This window comes from Squalius cephalus (genome assembly GCF_949319135.1).
Source record: "Squalius cephalus genome assembly, chromosome: 9".
NCBI lineage: Eukaryota > Metazoa > Chordata > Actinopteri > Cypriniformes > Leuciscidae > Squalius > Squalius cephalus.
This window is the reverse complement of record NC_137130.1, coordinates 29,255,161-29,267,665: the sequence shown is the minus strand read 5'-3', so window position 1 is coordinate 29,267,665 and position 12,505 is coordinate 29,255,161. Positions and strand designations below refer to the sequence as shown.

Here is a 12,505-nt window from a genome sequence, read left to right as displayed (position 1 = left end):
GATTGTGCTATCAACAGCCAACTCATTTCTTCATGGTCCTTCGAGCCGGAGTGAAACTTGCTGCAGGTTTATAAGATGTCAGCACATGCAGAAGATGAGCCAACTGGGCGTGTCAGAAGGAAGACTGCCCTTCCCGCCCGGTATGAAGATTATGATCTTACTGGTTTCTCCCTGCCTAAGCTCCTGTATCCCGAACCCGTGTCACCACACACTCAGATACCCTCCAATCTGTCAGAGGGTGAAGACCAACAGAAGGGTGCAACGGCATTCAGTCCGGTGCAGATCACATGTGATGAGCCCCATAGTTCAGAAGAATGGTCCGACACTGAACTAAGCAGGTCTGAGAATGACAGTTTTAAGCGACGAAATATGAATCTCCATCATGCAGATAAGAACGTGTTTCGCACTGTTGATCTGATCCAGCAGGAAAGGGATGCACTGCGGCAGACAAATCAGCAATATGCTCAAGAGCTCTCTCAACTTAAGCGTCAGATGCAGCAGCTACAGATTCAGGTAGAACAACAACAGCATGTAGCTCAACCCCTACCATCTGTTATTCCTGCACGTCAACCATTCACTAGCCAGCCTATTCCTGCACCACGTCGCGGAAAGAACATGCAGTCAGCTGAGAGAAGTTTTAGGCCTATGCCAGCACCACGCTTCAGACAACGTGATACTAACTCAGATCATGAACATTTTCCCGCTTCTGTGGCTGATCTCAAAGACAAAGATTACTCCCTCTATGACATTCCATGTCCCTCGCCACCCAGTTGGGAGATCCCAAAGGAGGAGGAATTTTACCACCCTGAACGAGATTATCACCCCCCATATGAGAGAGAGTGTGCAACCTCTACACCTTATGATTCTGCATGGCGTCACCGAATGGCCCCTAGCTCACAGAGTAAAGTGCGTCAGTTTGAACCAGAGTCAATGTACAGAGGCCCTACTCCCTCCATACCAGACTTTGTACATCCAAACCCGAGAGAGTTCTCACGTTTGAAGATTGCCTTAGAGAACACACTCCCTGCTAATGCCACAGAGAGGTTTAAATTTCAGATTCTCACAGACCATCTCAAGCTAGAAGAGGCGTTACTCATCGCTGATTCTTACAGCCATTCTCAATACCCCTTCACAAGAACGATGGACGCTCTGGACCAACAGTATGGTCAGCCACACCAGCTTGCATTACAACGAATAGCAGAACTCATGGATGGCCCAAATATCAGCAGCGGGGACATAAAAGCCTTCAGACTGTTTGCACTTAAAGTTCGGTCACTCGTTGGCATGCTGGGGCAACTCGGAAGGAAGGGCACCTTTGAATTGCAGTGTGGCTCTCATGTCTCCAGATTATTAGGAAAATTGCCTCATGATCTCAGGTCAAGTTTTCGCCGGTTTGCACATCCACACAGTGTTCCGATTCCAACACTTCTGGATCTTTCTGAATGGTTGGAGTACGAAATCCAAGTACAGGATGACATGTCGAAATTTGTAACCAGCCAACGTAGAGGGCCTACTGCACAGACCAGAGAGATAGTCAAAGACCCCAAGTTTTCTCGTAAGAATACCAACATTCTTCTCAACACAGAGAAAGCTCTGCTTGGCACAACAACACCATCTCCTACCTGGAAAGCTGTATCAAAGCCTTACTGCCCTTACTGCGATCATACTAAGCACTCCTTGAATAACTGTTCAAATTTCAAGCAACTCACTACAGATCAGAAGCGTAATTGGGTCAAGGAAAACAGTCGGTGTTGGCGATGTGGCAGGAACCATCAAGCAACGGAATGCAGTCTGAAGATGCGCTGCAAGCAGTGCAACAGCCGACATTTGCTAGTTCTTCATGACATTACAGTGAGAAGTGCTGAGAGATCGCAGACTGTGCAAAGTGAAGCTGCTACTACAACTACCAATTCCTGTCTTTTGAATACCATGAATGAGATTCTTCTCATACGAAAGCCTCCTGCCAGCCGAAAAGTCCTACTGAAGATTAGTGAAGTAATCCTCAGGAATGGAAAACAATGCATGACTGCATATGCCATTCAAGATGACGGGTCAGAAAGAACCATTCTTCTACACAGTGCTGCTCAGCAGCTTGGTCTCAAAGGTAAACCAGAAGACCTACCACTCCGCACAGTCAGGCAAGAGCTCCAGGTCCTTAGTGGTGCAGCGGTGTCATTCTTTATCTCCCCACTATCACAGCCCAAAAAGATGTTCCATATTAAAGGTGCATTTACGGCCCAGCAGCTGAGCCTGGCTGAACATACGCATCCAGTCAGAGCACTGAGGGAGAAATATCAACACTTGGGTGGGCTCCCATTGCGCAATCTGGACAATGTCCGCCCTGTGCTACTTATTGGTTCAGACTATCCTCATCTCATTGCTCCAGTAGAGCCTGTCCGCTTTGGTCCACCAGGAGGTCCTGCTGCCATCAAGACACGGCTTGGCTGGACACTGCAGGGTCCTGTGCAGCATCTTCAGAGGGAGACCAATGAACAACACTGTTTCTTCATTGCAGCTTCATCTCCCGCAACAGATCTTTATAAGCATGTTGAAAGACTGTGGCAAATGGATGTGCTTCCTTGGCGAAATGAAAAAAACAGTACCAGATCCAGACAAGACCATGAGGCAATAGCGCTCCTGGATGAAAAAAACAGTCAGGGTTGAGGTAGATGGGGTAAAGAGATATGCCACCCCTCTTTTGCGAGTCAAAAACATGCCACCGCTCAATGCTCCCAAACAGGCAGTGATTTCACAGCTCAGAGCTACTGAGAAGCGATTGGCGAAAAATTCAGAACAAGCAGCTGCTTACTCAGCAGAGATCCATAAATTGGAACAAGCAGGCTATGCTGTAAAGCTGAAACAGCACTCTGAACAGGACTCTGATTCCTCATGGTACATCCCACACCATATGGTCCATCACAACGGGAAAAACCGAGTAGTTTTTAATTGTTCATTCCAACATCAGGGCCAAAATCTCAACGAACTGTTGCTCCCTGGACCAGTACTGGGACCGTCTCTACTCGCTGTTCTGCTCAGATTCCGGGAACACTCCATTGCAGTCAGCAGTGATATACGTGGGATGTTCCACCAGGTCAGGTTGCTCCCAGAGGACAGACCACTACTGCGTTTTCTCTGGAGAGATCTCAAGGTACAGGAACAACCTAGTGTTTTTGAGTGGCATGTCCTTCCCTTTGGGACCACCTGCAGTCCTTGTTGCGCAGTGTACGCCCTTCAAAAGCATGTACTTGATCACAGCCAACCTGGAGAAGATGTCAGGCATTCAGTCTTGAGGTCCTTTTATGTCGACAATTGTCTGCAAAGCTTTACTACGACAGAAGAAGCCAAAAGCTTTGTTGACAAAATCAGGATCCTACTGGCAGATGGTGGTTTTGAATTGAGACAGTGGTCTAGTAATCAGCCGTCAACCATAAACCATCTACCCTCAGAGTTGAAATCAACCAGTACTGAGCTCTGGATTTCTCATGGCAAAACAGATACGCAAGAATCTGCTCTGGGACTGCTTTGGAACCACCAAACAGACACCATTTCCTACCGGTATCGTCCCAAAGAGAGTGCTGAAACTACTATGCGTAACATCTACCGAACGCTGGCCAGTCAATATGATCCCCTGGGCTACCTCATTCCATACACCACCAGGGCCAAGCTCATAGTCCAACGTTTATGGGACAAAAAAAGGGACTGGGATGATCCAAACCTTCCCCCTGATCTACTACAGACATGGACAGAGTGGGAGGCAGAGTTACCATCTCTACCGTGCATTGCCTTCCCAAGGTCTTACACCAGTCCAGCCAAAGACAAAGAAACAAGTCAACGAGACATACACATCTTTTGTGATGCCTCTGAACGGGCATATGGTTCAGTCGCTTATTTAAGGACAGAAGACCAGCAGGGGGACGTGGAGGTCTCTTTCCTTACAGCAAGATCAAAAGTAGCGCCAAAAAAACAGCAATCAATACCCCGCCTAGAACTCTGTGCTGCGCTAGCTGGCGCTCAACTGGCCAAAGTTGTAAGTACTGAGTTAACCTTGCCCATTCATCACATCACCTTATGGACTGACTCAACAACTGTCCTTACCTGGCTCAAGTCTGAGTCTTGTAGATTCAAGGTCTTTGTTGGCACCCGGGTGGCAGAGATCCAAGATCTCACAGAGCAGCATACATGGAGGTTCGTGCCATCTTCCAGTAACCCGGCTGATGATATCACACGGGGACTGTCTTTGAATGAGCTTGGTCCAGACAAACACTGGTATCAAGGACCATCATTCTTAAAAGACTCTCCAAGTTCGTGGCCTGAAATACCACACCCTGTGGATGTGGATGGAGATGAGCTGCGCAAGACAGGTTCGTGCACACTTGCATGCTTCACAACCAGCACTTCAGTCCCTAACATTGATCATCATATAACTTTCCAAGAGCTGATAGAGTCTACAGCTTCTCACGGGGCGGCCACCGGCAGTTTGACAGCCAGTGCCTACAGAGATGCTGAAGTCACTCTTTTACAACAATCCCAACAGGATTCTTTCCCCTTAGACCTTGAACACTTAAGGACTGGTAAACCTCTCACTCATAACAGCCGCTTAAAAGCCTTAGCACCTGAACTTGACAGTGAGACCCAGCTAATTCGAGTTGGAGGTCGCCTACGTCACAGCCTCCATCTTGAGCGAGATGCCATACACCCAATCGTTCTTGATCCAAAGCACACAATTACACAGCTCATCATACAAAGTTATGACACCAAACTCCACCACCCAGGGTGTGAGAGAGTATTTGCTGAACTTCGCCGCAAGTACTGGATTCTCCGCGGTAGGGAAGCTGTTAAGCGGTACCAACGATCATGTATAGAGTGCCAGAAATTGAGAAAGAATCCAGAGATCCCCAAAATGGCAGACCTACCTCCAGCCAGACTACGATTATACCGACCTGCATTCTATTCAACGGGTATGGACTGTTTCGGCCCTTATGCTGTCAAGGTTGGTAGGAGGACTGAAAAGAAATGGGGTATCATTTTTAAGTGCCTAACCACTCGAGCAGTGTACATCGATATACTACATAACCTTGATGCTGATTCCTTTCTCATGGCCCTCAGACGCTTTACTGCCAGACGTGGAACCCCATTTGAACTCATATCAGATCAGGGCACCAATTTCAAGGGAGGAGAAAGGGAACTCAGAGAAACATTTGCAGCTCTTGCCCCTGAACTTCAGGGACAGCTTGCCAGACACCAGATCGAATTCCATTTTAACCCCCCAAATGCTCCTCACTTCGGAGGTTGCTGGGAACGAGAAATCCGCTCTCTCAAACAAGCACTGACAGCCACGATCGGAGCCCAGTCAGTTACCTTCGAAGTGCTAGAAACAGTTTTGGTGGAGATTGAGGGAATTCTAAACTCTAAACCCTTGGGTTATACTTCCTCTGACATTGCTGATCCAGACCCCATCACTCCAAACTCTCTCTTGATGGGGCGGCCGGATTCCTCCCTACCTCCAGTGGTATACCCAGAGTCAGAGCTTGTAAGCAGGCGGCGATGGCGCCACAGTCAAGTTCTCGCAGACCACTTCTGGAGACACTTTCTGAGGTTTTACCTTCCTGGCCTTCAAAGCCGTCAGAAGTGGCAAGGTGACACATCCAATATTCAAGTTGGCACAACAGTGATGATAGTTGACCCACAGTTGCCTCGAGCCCTTTGGCCGGTGGGACGAGTGTCAGAAGTCTTCCCTGGGGCTGATGGCAGAGTGAGGACAGCTAATATTAAGGTGGGCGCAAAGACATACACACGCCCAGTAGCTCGTATTATACAACTGCCTAGCATTCCTGAATAATGTAAGACTGTTAACCAATCTGTTACGTAGAGACCTTTTCATAATTGCACAGATTCTCTTCCCAGAATCTGGGGGCGGCTGTTAAAAAGGTCATTACTAGTTAGAATAAAATGCCTTCTGACTTAACTCTTTTTCTTTTGCCGAGATTGATCGACACACAGCCTCCAGCACAGCAGCCAATCAGTGTTTGCGGATCTACGTGCAAGCGAACATCCCGCCCACAGCGCTCAGTGTGAAGTTGAAAGTTGATACTGTCGGAGCGCCGATGCTAACTCTGAACTTGGCTGTTGTAAATAACGTATAGTTTGTTCATTTCATGGGTGTTGTGCGTCAATGCAAAGTAAGTGTATTATATTCAATCTCTAGCAATCATGTGTAGACCAGTTTAAGTTTTTCGTTTGCTGTTATAATGTGCATTAGCTCGTTACGGTTAATTATAGGGGTTGTCACGTCTTTAGAACGATGTTGCGCTGTATATAGGATGTTATCTTAATGCTTAGTTGTTTATATGGATGTCATTTATGTACATTTCATGTGTTTTTGGTGCATTTCAATTGTCAAAGTCTGCGGTTGAGTTATTCTGACGTTGTAAACAACTTAATGCGCGTGTGTGGAACAAGCCCAGACAGAGCACCGCTGACAAACTAAGTGTCGCAGATAAAACTGTTTACAGTTTAATTTAATTTATGACAAAGCAAGTTTGTTTTTCTTTCATTATTAATTTAATTTCTTTATTTTGTTAATATTCATATCCTGTTTTAAACACTTAATGTTATTATCATGTATGTTTATACTTGTCTACATTTTCTGTTTCTATAGAAAAACCACACCCACTTATACACCCTAATTAAGGACAACTGCTTTCATATCTGAGTTAATGTGGTGACAAATAAACGGGTTATTCCCAAATATTGGACATCTACTGACCAGTCTCTTAACAGACACCCTGTGGTGGGTTTTCAACTTAACTGGCAATACAAATAAATGTGATTGTGCTATCAACAGCCAACTCATTTCTTCATTAAGGTTAAATGAAAAGAGTATTTACAGTGATAAAAACATGATTTTGTGCAGCATTATCTTGTCACCACTGATTTTGTCACATGTGATCATTGTCATCTGTGAGTCTAGCCAATGAGGAAACTTTGGTGGGTGACCCAGCTGACTGCTCTCAAATCCATCTTGCGTTACTTTGATGGCATATGTCACAGTCACGTGATATCGGTGGCATCTCAAGTCAGACAAAATTTCTAAATGGCATGTACTGCTTCAATTCAAACACCGATCAGTCTGCACAGCGCCGCGTCAAGTCAAACATATCTAGTGACTTCAATTGAGTCGTTTGTGTCTGCATCCCAATGTGACGTCACATTAGGGTAGCCAACACCCACGACTGGTGACGGGCTCTACCCTATTAGCTTAGATCCTCCCCTGAGTGAGCTAGCAGCTAGTAACACAAGAATGTTTCCCCACACGTAGCTAAGACAATCTAAATGTTCTGTTGTTGACAGACAGTGGATTGGGAAAAAAGCGCAAGGTCTCGATCTCATGTGTGAGATTCTGCAAAAGATGCAAGATGCGAGTGCAACAGTCAAAGATATCCATCTAGCACGTGTTTACATAGAAAATAATGGAAAAGCAGTGCAGTGGAATGAAAAAAAGTAACCCCATTTGTAGTAACCCCATATTGTAGGGCTGTAAAATCGATTAATCGCATCTAACATAAAAGTCTATATTTACATATTTAAAGCTGCAGTAGGTAACTTTTGTAAAAATGTATTTTTTTTACATATTTGTTAAAACTGTCATTATGTTCTGACAGTAGAATATGAGACAGATAATCTGTGAAAAAATCAAGCTCCTCTGGCTCCTCCCAGTGGTCCTATTGCCATTTGCAGAAATACACCGCTCCCGGTCAGAAACAACCAATCAGAGCCAGGAGGAATGTCTTAGCAGTGTCAATCAAGCTTGTGTACGCGCTGATCACACCCCTCTCTTGCACAGCGCGTACCGTCGTTCAAAATCAATATTGCCGGTGTGCTGCAGCTGTGCTAATGGCGGACAAACAACCAAAACTGCCAATTTCTCAAGTGGCACCTGCTCATACAACAAAGACGGGTAAACGGAAAAAGACCGATGGCGATAAACAAGCAAAAAAGAAAGAATTAGACAGAGCCCATCATAGCGGCTTTTCAGAGGTGGAGGGAGCTACGTGTCCTGAAAGGATTAAAAACCGATGCAGAGTTAGCCACATTTCTGCTTGACATGTAAGTATCCCTGCTTGATTTGTTTCATTTTATAAGAACTACACAACTAAGATATTTTCAAAACCGGCCTGACAAATTATGTATGGCATGGTTTCTTGTAGATGTCAGGGTGGTGCTTTGCATATAACATCAACACCAACCAAACATCAGATGGCTACACATCCTATCCCTAAAATTGAATTGAAAAATATTATACGTTATGATGTGCTAATGGAAAACATTTATAACTGAAGTAACTTACACGTTCATAAGCAGTCCTCTCTAATCTTAAATTCTCCACACGCGCCATGTCCTCTCTGCTGAGGTGCTCGGGAGTTGGACCCACTCGGCGACCTCTGCCCCATCTCCCACGTGCCCTGATCCCAATCAGGGATGCTCCGCGCACATGGCTTCTTCTTCTCCCCGCCCGTTGACTCGTCGAAGTCGCTGTGGGAGTGAATTCCTCGGCGGAGCCCATTGACTCAGTGTCAAAACTCTAGCATACAGATAAAATGTCATGCACTGTGCAAAGCAACAATTGAAACCTGCTAATTCACTGGCTTGTCATGTTGCTGAAATAATGTACTAGCAAATCTTATTTAGCATTACATATCACTAGAATAATTACTTATAATACTGTAACGTTAGTTACTGTTATATCATCTTACTAGCTATTTATAACTTATAACTTATAGTCAAAGTATGGGCAGGCCATAGTCAATGTAAAGCATATTGTTGATGTTTCGTCCTTACCCTGTAGCGCAGCAGAGAGCAAGGGGGAGTGACCTGTAAGCATAGACAGTAAAATAAATGGACACAGCGACCCCATAGTGGTCTCAAACCGGTTCCATGGAGGGCCTAGTGTATGCAGGTTTTCTCTTTTACCTTGAACCAAACTGATTGAGTAGGTCACTAATTGGTTAAGATCTCCCCTCACCTGGTAGTCTAGGTCTTAATTGGGCACTAATTGAAGGGAAAGACCAAAAACCTGCATACACTAGGCCCTCCGTGGAACCGGTTTGAGAACTCTGTTCCCAAACTTTTTAGCCCGCGACCCCCATGATAAATGCGCTGCTGCCCCGCGACCCCGCACCTCCCCCACCCCCGGTTCCGAAATGAACTTTTTGGCTCACCTGCCACGGGGACTGGTAGATGAAAAAATCCACCAGCCAAGCATATTTTTTACCGGCCAAAATAATAAACAGACTTTTTTTTTTTTTGTCACATATACATTCATTTCAGTACTTTTAATATAGATAATAAGGTATGCCTATGTTGAATACAAACATAAAAAAAAATGTCCAGAGCAAAATTTGAAATGTATAATAAAAAAAATCTATATATATATAGGCCTATTGATCAAAATGTGAGAAATATATGAAATATTACTATCATTGGGGTGAAATACATTTTTTTTTTGTCAGTTTTGTTACCTGACTCATGTGGAAGGGAAGGCAGAACGTACTCGGTTAGTAATCTCGGTGAGAGATAAGGGAACGAGTATTGCGTTGCAAACGCTATGGGGAAAACTCCTTTTCTCGAGAAAAGAGCGGCCATGGTGTGTAAAGCAGAAGCAGCCTGGCCAGCGGCGGAGTAGGCTATGCACGATCCGCGAGTACTGAAGACGTTCTGCACGGCTTAGATGGGTGCGCAGCCTTTGCTCTCCAACTGCCAGCAGGACACAAATGGGCGGCGACCGCTTCTTCCAGTGGCGGGAGCTTTTTCCTCAGCGCCGTCAACAGATAGAGCGTTACTGTACGTACACACCGCCGCCGACTTGAGCTGCAAAGATGCTCCTGTCAAGGACGCTTGTCAAAAAGTACGGGGAAGCTTGACGCTTGGCCGCTCTGAATAGTTTGTAAGTGCGCGCGCGCGGCCGGGTCTCTCTCTCTGCTCGTTCTTAGAGGCAGAAGAGCGCGTGCGCGCTGAAAATTTCATATTTTGGTATAAACATTCACCCGCCAGTGTGGCGGATAGCCTTTTTGAGATTTACTCACCAAACAGAAAATCTACCCGGTGTGATCGTACGTGCGAAAGGGTTAAATTAATTGCAACAAAAATATATAGGGCCTATATATTTTTTCCACTTTTTTTTTATAGAAATCATCTCGCGACCCCTGCGCCGGGGTTCGACCCCCACTTTGGGAACCACTGCTTCAACGGAGAAAAGTTACGCAAATTAGAAGCACTCACTTCCTGATGGCTGAGTGTACTGTGCATACTCAAACTGAGCTTGATGAAGTAGATGTGACGTGAACCTGTCTGTCTTCTAGTAGCTGTGCCAAGAGAAATCTGAATCATTCCCTTCCATATCTTGAAGAGACGGAGAGCGTGAGTAGGAGCTGTCCATGAGCTAGCAGCAGGAGCAACGTTATGACTCTCTATGGGCTTCTCCCTTACTTTATCGGACTTTATGCCTCCACGTCCCCCCGATTGACTGCGAGCTTCTCCTCCTGTCTATACGGTAATTTCCAGAGAGTCGCGTGGTTATGACGCAATCGTTAGCCTATTTTTACAAAAACTGCTTCTATGGTGCCATAACGTAAGATACAAGGTAATGGAGCCTTTTATACATTGTCGTGTTTCTTTAGAAATAAATAATGGACAAATAGAGTCTTTAAACGCCTCAGATGTAAAGTTATTCGCTGTCAAAGTGACGCCAAAATGAATGGGAGTCAATGGAATGCTAACAGCAGGTGATGGCTTGTTAGCCATTGGCGGCCCCCGGGGATGGTACGCTTTCCGGGTGCTGGATTACCCCTTTGCCTGTAAGTTGTGCTTGTTCAAATTTTCAGGCTAAGTCAACATTTTCTAAAAACTCCCTACTGCAGCTTTAATAGGGTTAGTGTACATTTAAATGTGTGTACGTTGGCAGAGTATCTGAAGCGCGAGCTGTTAAGGCATAGCCCTATTCTGGAAAATGGTTGGGGAGCAGCAGCTCATTTGCATTTAAAGATACAAAACAGCATGTTTTTGCTTCCACCAAAAAAGGGGGATTAACAGGATGGTATAAATGATCTGTGGGTTATTTTGTGCTGAATCTTCAAAGACTTACATTACGTCTTGTGAAAAGGTGCATAATGGGTCCCCTTTAAGAAATAAAAAGCTTCATCAGTCAAAGAATTGTTGCAAAACACATAACATGTTAGAAACATAATCACTGCATTAATGATCCAATCCAATAATCTTAAGTATTTACTTATGTAAATACAATCTGATCTTTTTGGCCAGGCATTCTCAAAACCAGAAAGTGCAGAAGATACACAAGTCTGTTATGCAATTGTGCATATTATTATGAAAGTACTGTTTTCTAAAAACACTCAATAGGTTAGATGTAAGTTATTATAATTTCTATACAACTTCTAAATTTAATTTCCTTTCCCTGGCATGGCAAATCAAGTCATTCTTAAAATATATTAAGACTCTGAATGATTGAAATAAATGAATAAATAAATGAAAAGCAATAAAGCCAAACCAGAGTGTTGTCTCTCTGTGCCATCTTTCCATCTCCAGAGTCCAAAATAGCTAATGATATCTGTCTGCTGGTCTCAATATAAACCAGTAAACAACATGTGTTCCTTGCAATCACATGACATATCAGAAAGTGAATGCATTGGTCAAATAAAGGAATATTCCGGGATAAATACATGTTAATTTCAGTTGCCAACATTTGTGGCATAATGCTGATTTCAATAGTAGAGCAACAGGACATAAGCATAACATGATTTTATTATGAAAAAATAATTTATATGTGAAGTTGTATTTATTTTTACAACTTTGTTGCCCTGGCAATGGAACACCTGTAAAACTGTAAAGGACAGGGAAAAAAACAGAACAGAAAAAAATGAATGAAAGATTCTTAAAGGTCCCGTTCTTCGTGATCCCATGTTTCAAACTTTAGTTAGTGTGTAATGTTGTTGTTAGAGTATAAATAATATCTGTAAAATTATAAAGCTCAAAGTTCAATGCCAAGCGAGATATTTTATTTAACAGAAGTCGCCTACATCGAACGGCCCGTTTGGACTACATCCCTCTACTTCCTTCTTTAATGACATCATTAAAACCGTTTTTTGACTAACCTCCGCCCACAGGAATGCTCCCTCAACTCTACTGGCTACTTGCGCACTTCTTATAACTTACTGTGTTTACTCAGCTCTTACGGTGATTTTCTGAAGTAAAACTGACGCTTCATCTTTTGTGTGATGTACAATAAACTTTATTAAACTCATCAGTACATGTTTGATCATCTTTCAGACAGCAGACTTGTAGGCTATTAATAAATAATGGATACATACAAGCAGATGACAAATACGTTATAATAACCGTAATTAAACTACTAAACTATACCTGTTTCATCTCTATACAGCACTCTGACTCTGTAGGCATTATTGTCCGACTCGAAATGAACACCGTTACTGAG

General features: G+C 44.1%; 1 pseudogene across 1 annotated transcript in view; it reads right to left on the bottom strand.

Moving 5' to 3' along the window:
- LOC307164513 (interferon-induced very large GTPase 1-like) overlaps positions 1–11,630 on the bottom strand; it is a 30,721-nt pseudogene extending 19,091 nt beyond the window's left edge. Inside the window, exons 1-4 of the transcript XR_013824081.1 lie at positions 11,561–11,630; positions 11,141–11,174; positions 8,839–8,871; positions 8,348–8,581 (exon numbers count right to left, since the gene is read on the bottom strand). The product of XR_013824081.1 is annotated as an interferon-induced very large GTPase 1-like (transcript). The remainder of the gene's footprint in view (positions 1–8,347; positions 8,582–8,838; positions 8,872–11,140; positions 11,175–11,560) is intronic.
- Positions 11,631–12,505: the final 875 nt, after the last annotated feature.